Here is a 24011-nt window from a genome sequence, read left to right as displayed (position 1 = left end):
AACTCCCTCCCATCCATCACAGCCTCCCCCTGGGCTGCTGCAGCCCTGGCAGCTGGGTCACCCCGGGGAGGCTGGGCTGGAGGTCCCTGAGGGGAGCCAGGCTTCAGGCAGAGCAGAGGAGACACATGTGCGCTTGGCTGGGTTGGAGCTGGCGCCTCATTGAGAAGGGGGCTCTCCAAGCTGGGCTTCATTAGGGCAGTGGCACTAATAGGGGAAGGGGTGCAGGGGGCCGGGCTGACAGCCAATTACTTGCTCTTCTGCATTATGGATTAACCCATCTGGGCCTGGGAGATTGGCTCTGAAAGGGGCACAAAAGGGGGGGGCGTGACCACAATCACACACTGAATTATCGCGTCTGAGCGCAATTGTCCACCAACAAATGGGCCTCAGGATGGGTGACCCCCTTGGGTTCCGTCCTTCCCCTACCCTCCATCCCACAGGAAGAGCCAGAGGTAATCTGCCGCCTGGTTAAGAGGCCCGGCCTGAGACAGGGAGAACCAGGATGCCATTTCAGAGAGCCAGGGGGTTAGGGGAGGGGACAGGATTTGAGGTTAAGCCAGAGGAGCCTGGAGCCAAGAAAAAGTTCTACCAAGAGACCTGCATGGCCTCAGTCCTCTAGCTCAGAGGCAGCGCGGTCCCATCAACCTGCCCTGTCCGGAGAAACTCAGAGAGCAGAGGCCTCAGTCCAGCCTGGGGGAAGGCAACGGGAGGGCCCTCGGAGTCAGGGGCCTCCTAGCTCGCCCATCACCCCTTCCGGGACTAATTGATTCCAGGCATGAATAAGGGGTCGGGGAGGACCCCTGCCCTGCTCTGGCATCTCTGATGCTGTCCCAGTAGGAGTGCCCGCACCCTCCCCCACACCACCTCCTTCAGGAATCAGTCCACCAAAGGGCGATGGAGGGGGTGCCAGGCAGGGGGGCTCTCTCCTCCGGCTAATCCCCTCATTACCATCTCATAATCAGAATCCCGCTTTCAATGTAAATGGGGATGTTAAATATTGGTTTCGCTAGGCACTAGCTCCTTTGGAGAAAATCAGGGGTGCGCCCTGTTGTGCGGTGCTGGCCCTCTCCCACAGCCCGCCGTGGGGGCAGGGCGGGTAGGAGCACTAGTGAGGCCCAGGGCTTAGGGGTGCCGTGGCTGGGGAAGGTGGCGGGGTCTGACAAGGGGGCAGACCGGCTGGTTTTGAGTTGGCCTAGGCAGCCTCGATGTCCCTGATTCAGCAGGAGGAACTCGGCTTTGTTGGAGCTAATGGGCTCCTGTTCTCGAATTGCTCTTGACCAGAGATCAGCGAGTTGTTGCGGATCCCGAAGTCAGGCTGCTGGGGTGGTGGGGGGGCATTCACCGTGCCCTCCTGCCTATTGCTGGAAGCCCTGGCACACCCCGGGAAGTGACCCGGACTGTCTTTCCAACTATTTCTACGTACAGAGCACAGCACGAAGTTACAACGGCCTTCCACATGCGAAGCTTCATGTCTGTCCCTCTACAGCATCCTGTGAAATGCGTGCAAGTGAGAGAGTTACTCCCCCCACCAGGTGAGGCTGCAGTCCTCACGCATCTCGCCCAGGCGCACACAGCGGGTCCAGCACAGATTCCTCCTGGACCCTGGTTCCGGGTCCAAACTCAGCCCTGTCTCTTGGCCCCATGCTCTATCTCTTTAAATCGAGGCTACTACTGCTGTGGGGACATGGGGACCATTTGCTATGTCCACAGTCTGACCACAGAGGCGTGTGCCCTGAGGGGTATGAGGGTGGGGCGCTCAGGTAGAGGTCACTGTCTGCTTGGCTCCCCCACTGAGGTTAGGACAGAAGCCACGGAGTGTCGGAGAGGCCACACTGCTGTTCCCTCCCTGTTCGGGGGCTCATCCCCTCTCTGCCTGCCTCTCACCTGGGCTCAAACCTGGGAAGGAGCCCGGGCTGGTGTGGCTCAGTGGACTGAGTGCAGACCTGCGAACCGAAAGGTCGCCAGTTTGATGCCCAGTCAGAGCACAGGCCTGGGTTGCGGGCCGGGTCCCCTGCTTGGGGGTATGCGAGAGGCGGCCACACGTTGATGTTTCTCTCCCTCTCCTTCTCCCTCCCTTCCCCTCTCTCTAAAAATAAATAAATAAAATCTTTTTACAAATATTACAAACAAAAAAACTGGGAATGAAAAATAATAGTAATACTGGCTTCTTCTCACATTTACTTAGCATTTTACAATTTACAAAGTCCTTTTGGCGGGTTTTGTGATTGGATCCTCAGAGCCTCCTTCCTTGCAAACTGGCACCGTGGCTTCAGGACACGGGTTCTGGGGTCACCCCCACCCAGCATGTTCTGGGTGACCTCAGGCAGGTTATGTTCCATCCCCCATCTCGAAGCCTTTATCTATGGAATAGAGATGATGATAATAAAGCCTACCTCCTAGAGTTTCTGGAAAACTAAATGAAATTGTACACACCGAATGTTTAGAGTAACATCTGGTGTGCACTAAGTTCTCACCCATGGGGTAAGGAGTATGATCCCACTTGACAGGTGCGGAAGCTGAGGCTCCAAGGACTAAGTGACTTGTCTAAGGTTACTCAGTAACTACAGAGCTGGTTCTTAATTCGGGCAGGGACTGAAATCTGCAGCTGGTCTGGGGCCAATGTTCCCCCGGGTGAAAAGAAGGGGGTGCTCTCCTGAGGTCCTTCATTGTGTCTTAGGTGGCAAGGGCCTCTTCCCTCTCTGCTTCTCCGGGTTAGGCGCTCTCAGAGGAAGACAGGGTGGCTTCCCACTGCGGCCAGTCTGCGGCGGCGGCCCCTGCTCTGCTGGGCCAGGGCCGTGCAGAGCCGGTGCACCATGTGCTGTGCTCAGCCTCCCTGAAAAGAGAGGGCGGGGATGCCTTCGGAGCCCCCACACACCCCGGGGTCTGTGAGAGGCTCCGCTGCTCAGTTCCCTCCGTTTAGCTTTCTCCTCATTAACTCCCTGGCCTCATTAATCAACCCCATGAAACGCACCCCAGGGAACACTGCCTGCCAGCTCTGCAGCTTGGTGCTTTAATTATCCTCCCAGCGGGAGGAGGGGGTGCCCCCCCACACTCATACACACATACAGAAACACACATGCATGCACGTGTACATGTACAGACACACTCACATACACACGTACACATGGAAACCTGTGTGCACACACATTCATACACACAGAGAGACATGTGTATACACACACGTGCGTATACATGTGTGTGCACAGTCGTGAACACATATGTGTATATGCATCTCTGTGTGTGCTCGCACATGGAGAAACATGCGTGCATATGTGTGCATGCTCGTGCACACGTGTGTGTGTGCACGCACAAAAACGTGTGTGCGTATAAGCATGCATGCACAGAAACGCATGCATGCATATGCATGCTCATATACATGTGTGTGCGCCCATATTCACATGTGCACGCAGAAGCAAGCGTGCATGCATACACACAGAGAAACATACATATACATGATTGTACACACCTGTAAGCGCAAACGTGTGTGCACATATACATGCACACACATGGAACATGCATGTGTACATAGTCATTCACGCGTGTGCACGCATACTCATTCGTGTGCGTGCAGAGAAACACGTGTGCATGTGTGCGTACTCATATGCAGAAATATGCATATTCATATACATGCACATGGACTCGTGTTCATGCACACACATACTGTGTGTGCACGCAAAACACATGTGCATGTATGCATTCGCGGACACACTGGTGTGCCCGTGTGCACACAGCACACACATACACACAGTCGTATATGTGTACACACAGAAAACACATACATGTATACATATACAGACACATACACAATCATGTGTGTATACATATATGGACATGCATATGCACACACACCAAGCAAAGCACACACACGTACACACATGCAGATGCACACAATATGCACACATACAGACACACACGCAGCAGTCCTCAGGTGGCCCACCCAAGGCACAGCTTATGACGTGGCTCGGCCAGGGCAGCAGACCCTGGACGCAGCCCCAGGCTGTCCCAGCATCTCCTCGGCATTTGTCAAGTGAGCTTACTATGGTGTTGTCACTTGCATCAAGTCCCCTTCCCACAGGGGAAGGGGGCACTTCCTTCTGTCCAAAAAAGTTCACACACTTTCAGTTCTTTGGTCTCATTTCACTTACTAATCAAATCCGCGTGGTTCTAGGTGCTGGGGATAAAGACACGGTGCCTATCAGGCCTCAGGAAGCTCCCACATCACCCAGGAGGGAGATCAAAGAGAAAACAAACCTGACTCGAAAAAACAAACACAAACACAAAAACAAAAATCCCCCACCAGGTGACGTGCTGTTCTGAAAGAAAGCACGGGATGCTCAGAAGTGCTGAGCAGGACAGTGAATGCAGCCAGGGCGTTCCGGAAAAGGTTCTCCTGAGAAAACCTCAGCTTGAAGCGGGACTTCCACTGTAAGTGGGAGTTAGCTGGTGAAGGAGCGGGCGCTTAAAGGAGCACATAGCAAATGCGGAGGACAAAACACAGTGCCGTGTGAAGAGCCCCGTGGATAATGCAGTCTGGACGGAGGGCGGGTGAGGTAGGAGGCCAACGCGGGGTGGGGAAGGCCCAGTCAGGGGGACCCTGTATGGCAGGCCAAGAACATTGACTCAGATCTAACCTAAGTGCAAGGAGGAGTTACTGACGGATTTTAAAGCCAGAGAGTGACATGATAAGACTTATGTTTTGGATTTTTTTTTTGTGTGTGAGAAGAATAAATTGGAGGGGGACAGAAATGGAGGCAGAGAAACTAATTAGCAGGCGAGGTGACTGACTGGGTGTAGGAGGCAAGAGAGAAAGGAATTTGGAATATTCCCAAGTTTCTTCTGCACGGGTGTTTTGGGGATTGGGAGGAAGGTTCTCTCGGGGTGTTCTAAGGTCTCTGACTCCACCCAGGCTGCAGGCAAGGCAGAGTCCGGCTGGCGCTCACCTCTGGGGGTGCTTGTCTTGTAGCCCCGGTTACTCCATCAGTGCTCTCGTCTGTGAGATTCAACACAGACTGAATCCGTGTTACACACTCACAACATCAGGGTCTGGGGGGACAGAAAAGCTGCGAGCAGACCAGGGCGAGAACCAGTGCCCGCTGAAGAGGGCAGCGCCCTTCAACCAGAGCCCGCTCTGCCCCTGCCGGAGTGGCCCAAGATTGCCAGACAGGTCATCCCAGGGAGAAGCCAGAGCTCAGTAATTTTTTAAAAGATTTTATTTGTTTATCTTTAGAGAGAGGGGAAGAAAGGGAGAAAGGGAGGGTGAGAAACATTGATGTGAGAGAGAAACATCAATCGGTTGCCTCTCATACACCTGAGTGAACCCACAACCCAGGCATGCGCCCTAATGGGGAATCGAACAAGTGACCTTTCACTTTCCAGGACGATGCCCAACCAACTGAGCCACACCTGGCAGGGCCAGAGCTCAGTATTTTTTAATGTAGCTCCTCTAATTTTAAACATCCATGCAATCGAAACATACTTGGTGTAAAACACATCAAATATATTTCAATCCATAGGTTCATAGGATGTTTTTAAAACATCATTGTTCACCTCTAGAGTATGCTAGAGAACCAACTCATAATTTTGAGAAATAAGGAGTAAAGGAAAGGAATCAAGTTATTTACCCTACCTTTCCTACTCAAACTGCACCTCAGGGTAAACAGTTGGTGGCAGGTTTTCTGTAGAGAGGTTTTCCAGCTCATACATGAAAACGGAATCACAGAATAGAATGCCACGATTTGGCAACTTCTCATGAACAAATGGATGTGGGCAACGAGCATTACTGGGTGCTAATACAACAATAAAAACAACAGCACAGAAAAGCAGACATTACCCCTGAGACAATACTGCCTGTGAAGTGCTTTTGCCCAAAAAAAAAAGTTCAGTATTAATTAGTCAAGCCTCTTACACCTAACAACCAACTTACAGGAAGTATGAAGGCAGAAGGACACGTTCCAGGACACTATGGGGTTACATCCGACGAAACCCAGGCTGTAGAAATTCTACAGAGTAAATGACCCCGCTTCCTCAACAAATACATTGGGAGAAAAAAAGAGATGAAGGGGGAAACACCCGGTTCAAAGGGACATGCCGCTCTGCAGACGCATTTGGGCCCTGCAATAATTTGAACGCGGTCAGTGACAATGAGGAAAAATCATTGAGACAATTGGGGGAGTTTGGAAACTGATTGTGTCTTTTAGGTGCGATGAATTTAGGTGTTACTTTGTTGTTTCATGAACTCCCACCTCTGCCTCAGCATCCTGGAGCCCAAACAAAGGCATCCACTGCCCACGAAAAAGTAGTAATAAAGGCGCTTTCAACAGTTCGGGTCAGTGCAGAGAGTCCTCAAACTTGAGTAGACAGAGCTTCTGGGCCGGGAAGGGGCGCGAGGGGAAGCCCCCCCCTTACCCGCGGGCACTAGGAGGCTGTCGGAGGAAGCCACGGCGCGGTGTGTGTGCGGTCTCTTCTTAGTGCCCCGCCTCCTTTCACCCCACCCCGCCCGCCCCCCGTTCCCTCCGCAGTGGGAGACCCTTCCCTGCGCACTAGTCTGCGGCGCGCGCGGGGCGCGGGCGCGGGGCGCAGGCGGACAATGGGCCCCGCCGGCCTCCCATTGTTCCCTGGTCCTCCTTCCCGGGCCGTGGGAGCCCGGGTCAGCGCTGGCCTTAGGGGTTCGGTGGGGGTGGGTGTTGGCCGCAGATCCGCCCGGTCCTCCGTCGGGCCGCGCCCCCCCCCCCCCCCCCCCGCTCACTCGGGCGCTCTGCCCTCGGGTCTGCGCGAGGCGCTGGGGCGCTCGGCCCTCCCCGCTCCCGCCTCCTCCATCATCCGCTCCAGGCAGGTCGGGGTAATGAGCCGCCCTCGGCCAGACCCCCGCGCCATTGTCTGCGTGCGGGGGTGAAGCCGGGTCTCCGCGGTGCTCTGGAGGGTGACCGCGCGCGCGGCTGCGAACCCCGCTTCACACCTGCTCCTGCTCCGGCTCCCAGCCCGGGGCCGGGGCGGCGTGTCCTTGCCCTCCCCGCGGGAGGGGTCTCAGCTGGGCCTGCACTTGGTAAAGAGGCCGTGGAGAGGCCGGCCACGGCCCGAGGAGGAGCTATAAATTTGGAGCAGATGCGGCCTGACAGTCACCGGGCCCGGGAGGTGGGGCGGGGGGGGTGGCGCTCTGCTCCGGGCTCAGGCCCACCTTCCAGCCCGCAGCTGAGTTAGAGGGACCGCAGGCCAAAGTGACCCGCACTTTGGCAACACTGAGCCTGGCCCCCGACCCCGGCTGCCGCTCTTCGTGGGGCCCGGTGGGGGGAGGAGGCACGGGGGGGGCAGGGAGCCGCCTGGGAAAGCTTAGTACTGCCCCCCTCCCCAAAACTGCGGTTTCTTCGCAACAGACTGGCGAAGTCTGCGCCCCTGGCTCTGGGCTGGCACTTTTTGGCAGCAGCTAGTAAAAAATATGGAAGATAGCAGAAGCATGCTTCAGTTGTTTATTTCACATTATTTGTTAAGTGCCCATTTTGAGCTAGAAATGCCAGGGAGGGAGGCGCAGACGGGTTGCGGGGAGGGTGAGAGCAAACTACTGAGGCACGGCGCCGCCTTGTGGTGTGTCGTGTGTACTGCAACACTGTGCACTCGCGCAGCGTTTCCCTGTAGGAAGTGGTGTTCTCTCCGCCAACAGGAGGGAACGGGGTGCAGAGTGCCTCCCGGGGTTTGATGGAGCTCGGGTTCACTCCAGGGACACCGGCCCCTGGACGGGTTTTCCATTGCACCACAGTGCCCGGGAGGTGAGAGAGACTTCCGCGGATCTGGGAGAAAGTGGAGAGAGCGGGAGCCCGAGCCTGGGTGGGGTGGGCGCAGCCCCGGTTCGTCGTTCCTGCCCTGGACACTGGAGGGCTCCCTCACTACAGGAGTGGGAGGTGGAGGCTATGCCTGCCTCCAGTCTGAAGATCTTGGTTCCATAACCAGTCTGACCGAGGGCGAATTTGGGGGTTAGAGTCCAGACACCAGCGCCAAACTGAGTTGGCCAAAGCCGCAGCAGTGACTGTCACCTCCCTTTGTAGCAGTTCCTCAGCTTTCTCTCACACTCCGCGGGCCTAGCTAGATTGGCTTGCTGCGTCCATTGCTCCTTTCCTTACCTGCGACCCGCCCCCACGTTTCCCCTGCTCCACACGCACGGTGTTCTGCGTTAGTGCTTCTCAAACTTGAGCATGCATCCAAATCACCTGCAGGGGGCAGTGTTGAAACACGCCACGGCGTCCGATTCCTTTGGTCTGGGGCAGGGCCTGAGAATGTGCACCCCGGGGAGGACAGCAGTGAGGACCACACTTTGAGGGCCCAGAGGAAAGGGAAGGGAAGGGCCGGTGAAAGAGAAAGGAACGGAGGTTTTTGCAGTGCTGGAGAAGGTCATCGGAAGTCCATGTTTCCTGGGGCACTGGGGTGTCTTCGCTGTCCGTGAGGACCAGCGGCTAAGCCCCGAGCAATTGCGGGCCTCTTCCAGAATTAGCCCAGTTTGTGTCTCCTTGGAGACTCAGCGCCCGCCCGCCGCCCCGGGCCTGATGACTCCGCGCTCGCCTCGCCCTTTCCAAGGAAGCAAGAGCTACCTGGCTTATCTTCCCCACCTAAGTCGGTCCTCCGCCCGCGTCTTTGTCACTGTCACTAAAGGCGCGGGGCGGTTGTCTTACACATTTCTATCTGTAAATTAATTAGCATAGGTTTGGGTTCTCAAGAGTGCCTCGGTGAATGGTTGTGCACGCCTGATGCATTCATGCTTGCTTTCTTCTTCAGGGGAACCGTCCCCTACCAGTCCCTCCTCACCTTTTTTCTCGACCCGCCGCTCTAAACACTTCCAAGCTGATCTAAATAGCTGACTTCCAGAGAGTTGCTGACAAATTCTCTCCAAGGCGTCAGTATCATTATTACCAGTTAGGAGCCTTTGGCTGGTGGCAAGCAAACAAGCCCCGCCCTGCAAGCCTAAGGATGGGTTTGCAAAAATGGAATTAAAGAGATTAGAGGAGAAACGCTAATGGCATTTTTTCCCTTACCACCAGGTGGCAGACGTTGCCTCGTTAATGAGCATTAGCCCTGCGCTTGAAGTCGGGCCTAAGACTCGACATGTTTCAAATCAGGGCCCTGAGCACAGCAGTGTTTCTCCATTTAGGTGGCTCCGGAGTGGAGGCAGGGAGGGCAGCTGCTTGAAAATAACTTTGTAACTTCCGCCGATGTACGAGAGCAATTCCTTACCTTCCTCCTCAGTGACAAAGAGCTTGCTGAGACATTCTAGTTTTTCATTCTGAAAAAGGTACACCCTCTTGTATAAGTTTAAAAAATGGGTTCTTGAACTAGAAAAATGCGAAGAATGTAACTTCAAAGTAGAGGTTTCTGACGCCACGTGCAAGATGTGGCAGCCCGGAGCCACTCGGCCCGCATATCCTCTGGATTCTTTTCCCAGCACCTGTCTGCAGGCGCCTGTCTGTAGGCGCCCTCTTGGTCTCTGCCACCCAGAAGTTCTTTGACCCGTCGCTCAGAGGGAATTTTTCTCAAAGGAAAAACAGGAGCTTTATTTTAACTCTAGAATCTGCTCAAGGGCTATCTTACTAAATTCCAGTTTGCATGAGAATAGTCTTTATTATGCCCCCAAATGATCGTGACCCTCAGGTGATATTCACCATACCACACCTATAGCAAGAGTTACACACATACAGCCCTATATATATGGCTATAAATATATGTATCTATATCTTAGAGGATGGCTCCATGCCTGGGGAGAAAAGCAGGTGAAGATGTCTCAAGTCACGTACAACAGATACCAACAATAGTGTAGTTTCCACCACAATGCCAAGGTGCGAGCAGACCTATACCTTACATGGAAAACAGGAAATTGTCTGTACCAATACTAGCTTCTCTCACGTGGGTGGGAAACTGCCCTTTTAGCCTGCCGGTCCTTACGTCCGTCAGCTGATCCCCCCTTGTGTGGGGGCGGGAAGATCCTAGGTACACACAGACAGGCTTAGGCGCGGTAAAACTCCCCAGAGCGCTTCAGTGGGCGACCCTCCTCCGCTGCGGCAGCCCCCTCGCTCCCCTTAAGTGTTTATAGATGCCTGCGCTAAAGACAGGGACTCTGAGGGAAAAAAGACCATTGAACTAGCCCATGTTTGGGGTTTTTCTATGTGGGTTGTTAACAGAGTCAATCAAAACATATTTATGGGCCGTCTGTAGGACATTGGGCATGTACGTCACCCTTCATTGAAAAGCCATTAAAACAATTGCCATGTCGTGCCTGGGAACTTTTCTCACAAAGGAATTTGCCTTAGTGGCTAGATTAGCAGGAACTGATTGGAGATGCAAAACTAACAGCTCCATTTGTACTAGGAAGCCCTGTGTAAAGCATCACATGCTGTGAATAATATACGGGAACTTATTTGCTCCTGTGTCTGAGTATACGGACTTCAAAGCCACAGACCTAAAGTGATAGGGTTCACATAAGGGAAAGGAAAAGTTTAAAAGTTGTTGAGTCATCTTGTACTAATGCTCCAAAGTTAAATGTTTACCTGGAAGGTTGTGCCCTGGTTATAGGCCGCTAGTGACCGTAAATAAATAGAAGTGTGTTCACACCTATTACACATTCTCCTGCTTCTCATGCCAGGAAACTAGTTTAACACACCCACACTTTTTATTGAGTTACTGTTTATCAAGGCAAATAGCCAGAATCATTCAAACCAACATTTGGTCCTTGAAACTCACCTATAAACATGAGATATCATAAGTGTGTTTATTGTTTTTTTCCACTACTAACATTAACAACCTTTATCAGCATATATGTATATATACAGTCACACACACACACGTATATAGTTAGTTCTGTCTTCTTTCGATTATTCGTTTAACTAGGAACTTTCAAATTTTCATTGCCTACTTAAGGCACTGAAATAGAACGCCCCCATATCTTGAAAAGCCCAAGTTATCTGGCAGAGGGTTGCAATTTGGGGGAGATTTGTGGTCTTGTTCTGGTTCTCAGTTGGAGCAGGGTCCCCAGCCCTTCTGTTCCCATCTCACGCTTCCAGTCCTGACTCTTCTCTGCAACTACTGTCCAATCCAGAATTCTTTACTGTGTCCCCACCTTCTTAGGGCGGGGGGGGGGGGGGAGAGAAAGAGTAGAGTTGAGCAGGGGGGTCTTCCTCTTAGAAGAAGGGTACGCTTTCTATTAAACAGTAGGACTGTGGCGGCTGCCATGAGGAGAGCGGCATTAGGCAGAGCGTAAGCTGGGGCCAGACAGTCTCAGAATCAAAGTCCAGACCATCGCTTACCAGTGATATGATTGGGAGGAGGTGACTTAACTCCTCTGAGCTAAGGCTCACCTTCTCACCTGTAAAGTGAGGCTTCCATAAGATGACGCATGTGCAATGTCTAGTATAGTGTCTACCAGAAAGCATCTGTGAGTGGAAGTTCTTGGTACCCACCAGACCCAAAGCTCTGCAAATGCAATCAGCCTACCTCACTCCCGATGCTTCGGGAGGCTTCTGGCAGACCTTACGGCGATCAAGAGAATATCGTGCACTGGCCATGCGGCAGACAACTCATCGAACGGTCAGTAAACCGAAGCATTGCATCATAGGAATTTTCCATACTGGGGGAAAAAATTTTTTGTGAAAAGCTCTGTTTTGGGCAGAAGCCAAAGATGAGTGAGATCCTTTCCCTTCTAGCCATTGGTTGGTTAGGTTAGATCCTTCCAGAGACAGACACTGAGACAAGGGTTAGAACACGAGGAGTCATATGGGGGTAAGGATCCCCAGCAGGGAAACAGACATGTGGGAGAAAAGTGTGGAGTGTGGAGTCGGGGTCTAATCCCATCAGGGAGCCCTGGGAGCTGGTGTCCGACACACCTCAGAGTCGCCCGTGTGAGGAGCGCGGACGTTGGGATATTAATCTACCAACCTCCCTGCGTCACTGATTAAGTATCTGCTCCTGAGAACATTAACTGTTGCAGGCACGGCCATGCAGAGAAACCTTGAGGGGTACACGGCAGCTTTTTATTTTTTTAAGATTTTATTGTTATTATTATTTATTTTTAAAGAGAGGGAAAGAGAGAGAGAGAAACGTCAATATGAGAGAGAAACATCAATCGGTTGCCTCTCACATGAGCCCTGACTGGGGACTGAACCCACAACCCAGGCACATCCCCGGAATGGGAATCAAACCAGCGACCTTTCGCTTTGTGGGATGACGCCCACACTGAGCCACACCGGTCAGGGCCACTGCAGCTTTTCAAATGGAGCTTGCAAGTGACTCTACGTGACATGCGCATCAACAACATCACTAGCGCCATGCAATCTACTGGTCCTGCGACCACTTGAACTACAGCCAGAACCTGCTGCAGAGCCCATTCTTTCTCTGGGCCTCCCTCAAAACTTGTCGTCTCCCACTATCAACGGGGGCAGCATTGCCCAGCGTCGTCTAGGCCATCTCCAAAGCCCGAAGAGGCCCTCCAGTAGGGAGCCGCTGAGTGGTGGGAGGAGCAAGGTGCGCTACCCGTCCTCAGACTCGGGGCGGCGTGCTGGCCTGCTCCCGTCAACTGGCCCAGGAATTGTCGTTGACAGGGCAGGCCCCTGAGTCACTTCAGGGTTCATTTCCTCTCCTCTTGTATTCAAGTGATCGATGAACATCATGCCATCAAAATCAGGGAACTTTGTGGTGTTCCATGTTAACTGTACCAAGACGAGCTAGGTCTTTTGGGTGATACTTTGAGGAAGTATTGAAAACATCCTTAATATTCTCAGAGGGTCCTTAATAGTTCGGAGAGTCCTTTAGGCTTTACCTTACATCGTTCAGGGGTCTGAGGGAGGGTTCTTGCAGCCATACCCTTAATGTGACTTTTGTTCACCAGCTGGAAAAACTGGGGGTAAGAGGCAGCTATATTTGCCAAACCAGCAAGTCCTTGGGCTTCCGTGTCTCCCCCAGATTCTGCCTGTAGGTTGAACAGTTCCTCCGTCTGCTCACCTCTCTCTCCCTGGACATTGAGTTAGAAGACACCCAGCCATACTTTCAACATTCTGTCTGAAGGTCTTCTTATCCTATTTTTCCTGAAGTTTGTTAAGAGCATTTTGTATCTTTCAAGTTTCCATAGGCAACATCTTGCCAATTATTCCATCACCACAGGACACGTGTTGTCCTCACTCCAGCCTCCAATAACCACTCTCTCACTGTATCCCCAGTCCCCAACCACTGTGTAAGCCCCAACCCTCCAGCCTTTGCTAACAGCGCCTTTGGTGTTTTTCCAGCCTCTGACCACCAGCTGTTCCAGGGGCAGAATTCCAACAGCCTGAGAATGAAAGCTGCAAGCCTCTTGTGGTTAGGCTCGGGAAGAGCATCACTTCTGCTACATTTCACTGGTCAAAGCCAGCCACAGGGCCAGTCCAGACGCACAGAGGGAAGAAATAGGCTCCTCTCTTAACGGAGAGTTACACAATCTTGTGACAATGTTTTCCAATCTATAGAGGACATCTTTACACTAACATGTGGATACATCTTTAGAATACATTCCCAAAAGTGAACTTGCTGAGTCTAATGCAAATAAGTATTTGTGAAATATTCCCAAGTCTCCTGAACAGGTTAGGTCGATTTGGGGGCCTCACCAACAATCTATGAGGGTGCAGATGAGGTTTCCCCAGATCGCAAACACAACACGCTGTCCAACCTGACAGGTAAAAACGACATCTTCTTGTAGTTTTAATTTGCATTTTGCATATTATGAGTGAAATGGGGCATATTTTATTTATCGAGAACCCATTGTATTTTTTTTCCTTGAAACTGGATATTTACATGTTGCCGTTTTCCACTTGCTCTGTGAGCTTGGCTCACCATCTCTCACTGCACTCGAGAACTTGTACATGTTAGTGCTGGGAGACGGGGACACCAGTTCCGGGGCGGCTTCTCTTGAGTCTCGGAACTCAGAGTTTCCTTGCTCACCCAACTTCGGCCTTGCTGAGGGTAACAAATTCTCTTCTCCCGTGGGAAGGGCCACCTGTATGAGGGGCTCTAAGGGAATACGTGGGTCTCTAACAGAAGACCTGGGTTTCTACATATCTTCCTCCAAATCTCACCGCCCCCAAAGGAGAAAAGGCACAGGGTGGGGGGTGGAGAAGCCCGAGTCCTAGGTCTGTAGTTGCTCCAGTTTTCTAAAGCCACTCGAAGGAGAGCCAGTCCTAAAGACCCCCTGCGTGCGTGTATGCCGTAACTGAGTTCGGCAGCGGTGGGGCTGGTGGGAACCGTTCTGCCCTGAAGTAGAACACCTGGGTTTGAGTCTAGCGACCTCGGGCAAATGTCTTCCCCTTCACTTCAGTTTATTCACCTGTGAAAGGTGCAAGCAACTTGCAAAGGTAAACTGTACGAATATCGGGTGCTGTGAGGTTCACCTAGAGGCACTGAATGCCACCCAGGATCTAATGCGAGGTGTGAAGACTCAGTGGTTTTAAACCATCATTGCCCAGGAGACCCCACTATTTCCCTCAACCCAAGACACTAGCTACGCCTGCCTTACCTCTTATAATGCTACCATGAGGAGTCAAGCGCCAGGTTACGTGCACAGTCCTCCAGACTGCCACGTGTGCTCCAGACTTGGGGCGCCAGGTGCAATTCAGGGATCCCTTGGGCCACCCTCATTTCAGACTAGTGGGCTAAAAATTCGGGGGCTCGCATGAGCACTTTCAGGTTCCATGATTTGCTGAGACGACTCACAGAACTCGGGACTTCTGATGGTAGTTTTATTATAATGAAAGGATCCAAATTAGAACCAGACCAAGGAAGAGCCATATCAGGCAGACTCTATGACTGAGAGGGCTCCAAATGCAAACTTTTGGGTCCTCGAGAATGTGGCTGCCTCCTGGCGCTGGTGTGTGGTAATATGCAGTGTTGCCAGCCCGAGAAGCTCATCCACATGCGGTATCTATTCCAGAAGGAGCAACGAGTCCACTGTGGCTGGAGCTGGGGGGCAGCGGCGGGCAATGAGGTCGGAGAGGTAGCTGGATAGAAGCAGGAAGACCCCCTTAAGCAGTTCAAGGATGCTCTTGAAAATACTGGAGATTTTTGTGGTGAGCAATTAAAAGGAAGCCAGTAGCTCCATGAGGAGATTATGCTGACTTGAGGCCACCAAGCTCACCAGAGAGAGCCAGGGAAGGAGACAGCTAAGAACGGCCCTCCTAGGGGCCGGGTGAACCTCCGAGACTGCCCTCACGAATTGCCCTGCAAACCGTGGAGTGATTTGTGCCCCGTGTCATGAGAGGAAACAGTGGAGCAGCCAGCGGATTATTACTGGAGCCTAACATCTGAGTGTGAATGTAGATGCAAAAGTTTATCCCCCAAATGTGAAGTTGTTTCCCTAAAGCTGAAAGCCAATATAATTCACTGTACCGATAGAAGGAAAACAATCACATGATCATTTTAAAAGAGGCTGAAAAAGCAAATGACAAAGTCCAAACACTCCCTTTATTAAAAGAAATACTCAACAAACTAGGAATTATAGAGAATTTCCTCAACCTGACAAAGGGCATCTATGCAACAGTCGTAGCTAACATCATCCTTCATGGCGTCAGGCTGAATGCTTTGCCCCAAGGTCAGAAGTAAGTCAAGGTTATACGTTCTTACCACTTCTGTTCAACATTGCACTGGGGGTTCTAGATGGGCACTTAGAGAAGAAAAGGAAGTGGAAGTCATCCAGACCGGAAAGGAGGAAGGAAAAATAACTCTACTTGTAGATGACGTGACCTTGTACACCAAAAATCATGAAGAATTCCCTACAAAGTGATCAGAACTAATAAACATCTTCAATGAGATGTTTATTACAAGATCAGTTACATACATCAGTAGTAATTCTAGACACTAGCAATGATCAATCTCAAATGACATTAAGAAAACAATTCCATTTAGGGTAGCATTGAAAAGAATAAAATATCTAGGAATACATTTAACAAAAGAAGTGTAAATTTTACACTCTGGAAACCACAATAATTGTTGCAAGCAACTAAAGAAGCCCCCAATAAATGGAAAGATATTCTATGTTTATTCTTTGGGAGATTTAATAGTGTTGAGATGGCAATTGTCCCCAAATTGACCTACAGATTAAATCAGCGCAATCCGTATGAAAATTCTAGATGGCTTTTTTGCACAAATTAACAAACAGATGCTAAAAATCATATGGAAATACAAGGGACCCCAATAGCCAAAACAATGTTGAATAAGAACACAGTTGAACAATTAGCTCTTCACAGTTTCAAAACTTACTGTCATGCTGCCGTCTTGAAGACAGAGTGATGGACGTGGAATGGAACTGGGAGTCTAGCAATAAACCTCACGTTCATAGCCCATTGGTATTTGACAGTCCACCTGGGAAGAAATAGTCTGTCCTAGAAACAGTGTGGGAACAACTGGATACCCAGATGCATGCAAAAAGCAAGAGAAAAGTTGGACTCCGTCCTCACAATGTAATGTGAGAGACATATTAAACAAAAGCATAAACAGTCAAGCAGGAGAGGGAGAGAATGAACGAGAGAAATGAAATGATTGCTGAACCATCTCAAGGGCCCCCTTGAGGTCCGCGGTCACAGCTTAATTGCCCGGTGGACCAGCCAGCCTGGTTTTGTGTTCTTTCTCTAACCACCAGCAGTTTGCATAGTGTGGGTGGGCAGTGGTCAGACAGTCGGATTGAAACAGGATCGTGAGAGGAAGAAGTGAGTTGAGAGGCACCAGCCATCATTTACCAGAGCTGACGGGGGAGCTTGGGACAGTCAGGGCTGAGTAAGAGCAAAAAGTATAGAGGAAAAAAAAAAGGTCACAGAGGAGATTGAGATTGAGAACAGAGGGAGGTTTCCTGATCACTGCTCACAAACACCAGAGGACACAGGAGCTCGGAGGGCAGGAGAATGGCCTCAGAAAAGAATTTACAGAGGTCTGTGGGCACTAAATCCCAGGTCCTTCGGGATAGCCTGGGATCCTGGACTTCCTGTGAAGGGCACGAACAAGTAAAGGGCACGATGAGATCAGATCTAATGGTCTCAAGTCAGATAGCCATGGCAAGGCTGCCAATGTTCGGTCGGCTCAGGGTTTGGGGGTGGGAGACCTTCCTTAGCAACACGCAAAACGAGCGGAAATAGCAACAACTATCTTTTATTTATTAGGTGTTTGGCACGAGCCCAGCTCCATGCAAATTGCACTTCATCATCATCGTATTTATGCTTCATCCTTTCCTATCAGGCATGCTGTATGCCCCCTGTGCTCCACCCACCCACCCCTTCCTCCCTTCCTGCTGAACCCCTGGCACTCACTAATCTCTTTTACCGTCTCTGCAGTTCTGCCTTTTCCAAAACATCATATAGTTGGAATCAGACATAGTGCAGCCTTTTCAGACTGGCACCATGCATTCCCCTGTGTCTTTTCATGGCTTGATAGCTCATTTCCTTTATTTATTGAATAATATTCCATTGCAGAGATGTATCAGTTTGTTTTTCCATGAAGGACTTCTTGGTTACTTCCTGTTTTTTGGCAATTACGCACAAAGCTAATATAAGCCCTCCCGAGCAGGTTTCTGTGTGGACGTAAGCTCGATTCTGGGTAGGACGGTAAAACCGCGTTTAGGTTTGTAGGTGGCTGTACCGCTTTGCATTCCCACCAACAGTGAGTGAGAGTTCCCATTGCTCCACGTCCTTGTCAGCGTTTGGCATGGTTTGTGTTTTGGATTTTAGCCAGTCTAACAGATATGCAGTGGTAGTCATTGTTTCAATTTGCAATTCCCCAATGACCTATTACATTGGGCATCATTCCACATGCATGTTTTTTCATCTGTGTATTTTCTGTGGTGTAGATCTTCTTCTTCATCTATGTATCATCACTCAGATCTTTTGCCCATTTTTAAAAATTGGGTTGTTTGTTTTTTATTGTTTTAAGCGTTCACTGCATATTTTTAGATACAAGTCCTTTATCAGATAGATGTGTGTTTTGCAAACATTTTCTCCCAGTCTGTAAGTTGTGATTTCTTCTTTTAACAAGCTTATTATTTTTCATTAATAAAAATATTGTGAACATCTCTTTAAGTCGATTCATTTACTGCATCATTTTTCCTATCAGAATAATATTTCATGGAGTGACGATAGCAGTGTTCACTTAACCAGCTTCTTACGGCTGGATTAACAGGTCCATTCTAATGGTTGGCATTGTACACAATGCAGAGGTGAACAATGTGTTCGCTAAACCTTTGTGTGCAATCTTATTCTCTTAATGTACATTTTTAGAAGTGGAAGAGCTGGATCAAGGGGTCCTTATGGTTTTCATGTCTTTGATATTTAATTGTTCTACAGAAAATTTCTCTCAGTTCACTTTCTTATCTGCAGCGGAGGAGAGAGCATCTATTCCCCAGTCTCTTGTCGGGTGGGTATTATGAAATACTTTAGAAATGGAAATAGCTTTTTTTTTTTTTTTCTGAGTATAGCTCCTGCTTGTACTATCATTCAAAACTGTTTGCAAATTGAAAGGTTAAAAATAATTTTTCATTATTTTAATTTGTATTTTGATTGCTAATGAAGTTAAACATTTTTGCCAGGAAAAGTATGTTATCTTTAGTCCCACTTAAAATACATCAATCTAATGGATATGTAATAAATGTTTTATGATAATATTTATAAAATAGCATTTGAATACTTATTCCAACATGGTACATTGCTGGGTATTGCATAAACACGTATAGAAAAATCAGTCCCTAATCACTAAGAAATCGCAGTCCAAGCAAGTGGCCAGTCGATAAGTGTTTATTGAATGCCTAGTATTTTCCCGAAATAGTTTTATAACAGCTTTATTGAACTACAATTAACACATAGTGAAGTGTGCACATTGAGGTGTACACTTTGATCATCTGTAACGCATGCACACATCTGTAGAATCATCACCACAATCACCTTGCTTGTTCTACGTCTCTCAGGGTCCGCTGTCCTTCATCGTCTGGTGTGCTATGTCTTGGCAGAGAGGCAGTCAAGGGAGGTGACATCCGAGGAGATGCGTTGTGGAGGAGGCTATTGCCTGAAGAGCTAAGATGACCTGCTCTCAGATGAGGACCTGCACCACGTCCAAAGGCCCCAAATGGAAACAACTCGACTTGTTTGATAGGACAAGTGTGGCAAGGGTGTGTGTATTTAAGGTGGGAGTCGAGGCTGGTGTGCTGGGTAGAAAAGGTCATTGTTCCAGTTACCCATCGCTGTACAAAAAAACACCCTACAAGTTAGCGGCATGGAACAACAATGATCAATAATATCCAGGGGTGCCCGAGATCAGCTAGGAGCTCTCGCTGAGGGTCCCTCATGTGGCTGCAGTCAGGGGGTGGCTGGGGCTGGGGTCACTCCAAAGCTCCTCCATGCACATGTCTGGAGCCTGGGCTACAGAGAGAAGCAACTGGAGGCCGGAACACATCTGGCTCCTTGGCGCGCTCTGGCGCTCTCTCTCTCTCTCTCTCTCTCTCTCTCTCTCTCTCTCTGTGCCCTCTCCACGTGGACTTAAGGGTGGCCCAATTTCTTACGTGGTTGCTGAAGGTTTTTAGATCAAGCATCTCAAGAGAAACTGGCAGAAGTTTATTTCAGCTTATTTCCAAACCTAGCCTTGAAAGTCACAGTGCCACTTCTGCCACATTTGCTTCATCGAGCTCGTCACAAAGATTGACCCAGGTCAGGGAGGGAACAGACTTCCTGTTGGAAGGTGTCAGATAGCATGCACACTGGCCAGTACAGGCCGTTTGTGCCAAGACAACCAGGGGATGCCCGGAACCTCAGGCAGCACCGCACCCTGTTCATGCCATGTTTTTTCTATACATGCCTACCTATGATAAAGTTTAATCTATAAATTAGGCACAGTGAAATAGTAACAGTAACGAATAAAATAGAACAACTATAACAATGCACTGTAATAAAGGTTACGTGAATGCTCTCTTTCGCTTTCTGTCAAAGTGTGTTGTGGAACCACCCCTTGCTTGCAGTGGATGGCTTGGTGTCATCCATTTCACGGGACCCCTTGCTGACACCTTCATGTAGGCCCGGTGGTTTCTCAAGGGCAACAACACATCACCACCGATCGGGACACACTTTCTGTTCGTGTCTCCCGCCCACAAATTTAATGCCTTTTCCTTCTTAACTGAGTACGTATCGGGCACTGCAGCCACAACGTTTGCAGTTTGAAGTGCTCCAGCCAAACTCGCATAAGTTTTCTTTTCCTTCTTCACAATTGCTTGGAGAGATGATTCATCCTTACTGTAGATCATGGCGACCAGAGCATACAATGTTTTCCTTTCCTTATTAAGTCAAGAACTATCACTTTTCCCCTCAAAGGGAGCACTTCACAGCCTCTCTTTGGCATATCCAAATTGCCAGCCTCACTACTCTTGAGCTTCGGGCCACTAGCAAGTACAGTAAGGGTGACTTGGACACACACATTGTGATATGGTGACAGTCAATCTGATGACCCAGAGGCTCCTAAGTGCCTAACTGGTGGGGAGAGGGTACAGCGTAGAGATGCTGGACAAAGGGATGAGTCACGTCCCTGGAAGGACAGAGTGGGAGGCCACGAGAGTTCATCCCAGCACTCAGAAAACCGTACAGTTTAAAGTTTGTGCAATTGCTTATTTCTGGAATTTTCCATTTTCCATTTTCCAACTGCAGTTTGGGGGGGGGGGGGGGGGCTCTGCCCGCAGGGCCAATCTCTCAAAGGAGAAGGGCCAGGAGCCTGTTCCTCAATGGGCTTTTATTGGGTTCTATTTTCACAGGAGTACAGGTAAAGCTCATCAATCATTGTCAGGCAGTCAGGATCAAACAATAGATAACATACAAAGAACTACAAGGGCTTATTCTGAGCCAGGGTCAGTTAGCTAAAGGGCTATGAAACTTTGGGAAACAAACTCATTTCATGCTTGGACCCTTATCAGAAAATTGAGGGTATTCTTAGCAAAGCAGGTTTCACAGGATTTTACGCATTCTTTCTTAGGCCTGATCGCCCCAGGGAATCCGCCCTTTCCAGCACAGGACTGCACCGCCCTCTGTCATTGTTTCAGGCCTAAATCAGGCAGGGGAAGTAAGACAGTCAAGAGATTAGGAGACCTCTCGCAGACAGAATGCGGACTCAGGCTATGTCAAAGCCGAGGGGCGAGGGTCCATCACCCCCTTTTTCTATAGCCCCCAAGTCCTTCCCTGAGGGCCCCTGCATGACCATGCCTGTCTTAGGTCATCCCTCCCTTGAGGAGTTTTACCTGTCTTTGGCTAACCAGTCATCGGCCCAGGGCCAAGCAGGGTGATGTAAAAGGGGGCAGAGGTGGTGCCCCTACCAGGAAGATAAACTTTATCTCCTTAATGGCTTATGGCCCTAAGGTCTCTTTACTCAGCTTTAGCCATGGGGGGTTACAGCTTCTGAAACCGGGCAGGGTGGTTCCTAGTAGCAGTTGACCACAGATAATTTTCTGAAACCCCAGAAAGAGAAAATGCTGATGAGGGGAACTACTGAACCAGCAAAAACAATTAGAAAATTATTGTAAAACTGATATCATTTACAAGAGTGTTAAAAAATACCAACTACCTAGGAATAAGTCCAACCAAATGTGTGTAAGAATTTTATGCACGAAACTATAAAACTTTATTGAGAGAAACTAAAAACCAAATAAATGAAGGGGTATATCATTTTCAAGGATGGTAAGACTGATTACTATGAAGTTGTCAGTTTTTCTCAAATTGGTCCATAGAGTCAATAAATACCAATTAAAACACCCACAGCTTTTTCTGTAGAACTTGACAAGCTAATTCTAAAATGTATTTGGAAATGTGAAGGATCAAGAATAGCAAGCCACTCCTTAAGGCGGAGGGAGGAAAAGAAGAGGAAGAAGAGGAGAGACATTCTCTACTTGACGTGAGACTTATCCTATGCTGGAGTGAGACATTAGGAGGGCAGTGTGATGTTGTCACAAGGAACACAAACAGAAAAACAGAAAGACAAACAGACCGACGTAACAGAAGAGCCCGGAAACAGACCCATGCGCATATGGACATCGGTTTATGCCAAAGATGGCACTGCCAAAGAGGGAAAAAATGGTCTCTTCAGTAAATGGAGATGGGATAATTGGGTATCCACAGGGAAAGAAGCAAGAAGAAGAGGGAGGGAGGGTGGGAGGGGGAGGAAGGTATACAGTCTGCAGAAATACTTGCACATATGCACTGGGGGACATGTACAAGAATGTTTGTAGCAACATTACTCATAGTATCCTGAATTAGAGACAACCCAAAAACTCAACAGTGGGGTGGATAAATAAAATGCAATGTATTCATAAAATAGAATATTTTACCGCAACAACAATGCACAAACCACAGCCTCACCCAGAACAGATGAATCCTAATTAAAAAGATAATGGTGAATGAGGTATGTCAGACACAGAATACACATGATTTCATTTATAAAATATTCAAAATCAGATAAAAACTTAGAGTGATGCACAAAAAAGTGATAAATTATAAAGAGAGACAAGCCAGGATAGCCTCCCTAGACTTCTCAGTCAACCCACTTATCTAGGAAGGCTTCCCTCATGAGTCAGAGTTGATTTGAGAATCATCCAGAATTAACAATAGGCGAGAGGATTTCTTTTCTTCTTCTTCTTTTTTTTTTTAGGCTTGTGGGAAAAAGAGAACAGGATAAGCAGTGATTTTAAAGCTCTTTGGAGTCTCTGGTTTAGTGCATGATTAGGCACGACTCTCCCTTTCATACACATTGACTATAACAAAAAACACTGTTGGACTGGGAGTGGGTTTGCTTTGATAGGTGTTTGAGATTCCACTAGCACCCTTAATGGAACTGAAAATGAGAACAATGAAACCAGTGATAGAAAGTGACAAAGGGAAGATCCTATTCACCGGAGTAGAGGCAAAATGAGATTAAGAGCTGATGATCACACAGTGTGAACTGTGAGCCAGGCCCCGTTCTAAGGGCTTTACCTGTGCTAATTCATTTCACTCTCACGAGAATGCTGTGAGGTGCTCATCTTACAGAGGAAGATGTCAAGGCACTCAGAGGTTGCTTAAGTCGGCTGAGATTGCAGAGCTGGGGTTTGAGGCCAGGCATTCTGACTCTGGAATCCATCATCTTAACTCAAGTGCTAGACTATATTTTTTTGTTTTAGAAAAAGAGGAGAAGATAGCATGAATTCTGGATCTTCTTGATGATTCTTCATACTGGTAGCTTAGAAACTAGGGTGGCATTTTAGAATGACACATGAAGACAATTATCTCCTCTACTTTATCCTTAGAGCTGATTCATGTAGTTTTCCAGTGACAACCGTAGCATTCTCCTGGATGACTCTTAAGAGTTAAAAATATAGCTGACCTCAGCTCTATTTTTTTTCTTAAACCTAACATGTTTGCTATTTTTAAAAGTGTTGCATGGCTTACTCAAATTTGGAAAAAAAAAATCCGCTGAGATTTTTAAGTAAAAGACCCAAGATAAATAGACTTTTTGGCTTTCAAGAATACTGAAATACCTAACGGCTACGTATTGGTTTTCCCGTGCCAATGTTCTTTAAATCGCAGGCCTTTAAGGAGACTTCTGGAGCAATTAATACACTAATTACCAGAGGTCACAAAGATCTGTCATAATTGAAGTCTTCTTTTTAATTTATTTACTCTGAAGAATGAAAAACAGAGGGGAAAACGACGATTCAACTCCGAATCAAGGAGAATGAATGGTATTGCAAAGTATTGATCACTTTTCTGCTGGGCTCCGGAGTTCAAACATATGTAAACTATAAACTGTACAAACGCAGTAAGCTATGTAATTCTTCTACAAACGGTCACACCCACCCACACTGACTGGAAAATCTATCATAATTGGAATCAGAGTTGCTGTTCTTTAAATAATGCCTTTGGGTCTCCCGAAAAGCTACAGAGCCCTGCTTTTTAAAGCCTCTCCCAGAGATGCTCGCCCTGCAGCTCTGGCGACTCCCTGGATACACCTCCGGAGGCTCCCGGGCCTCCATTTGAACG

Source organism: Desmodus rotundus, chromosome 7, assembly GCF_022682495.2.
Source record: "Desmodus rotundus isolate HL8 chromosome 7, HLdesRot8A.1, whole genome shotgun sequence".
Lineage (NCBI taxonomy): Eukaryota > Metazoa > Chordata > Mammalia > Chiroptera > Phyllostomidae > Desmodus > Desmodus rotundus.
This window is presented reverse-complemented; position numbering follows the sequence as displayed.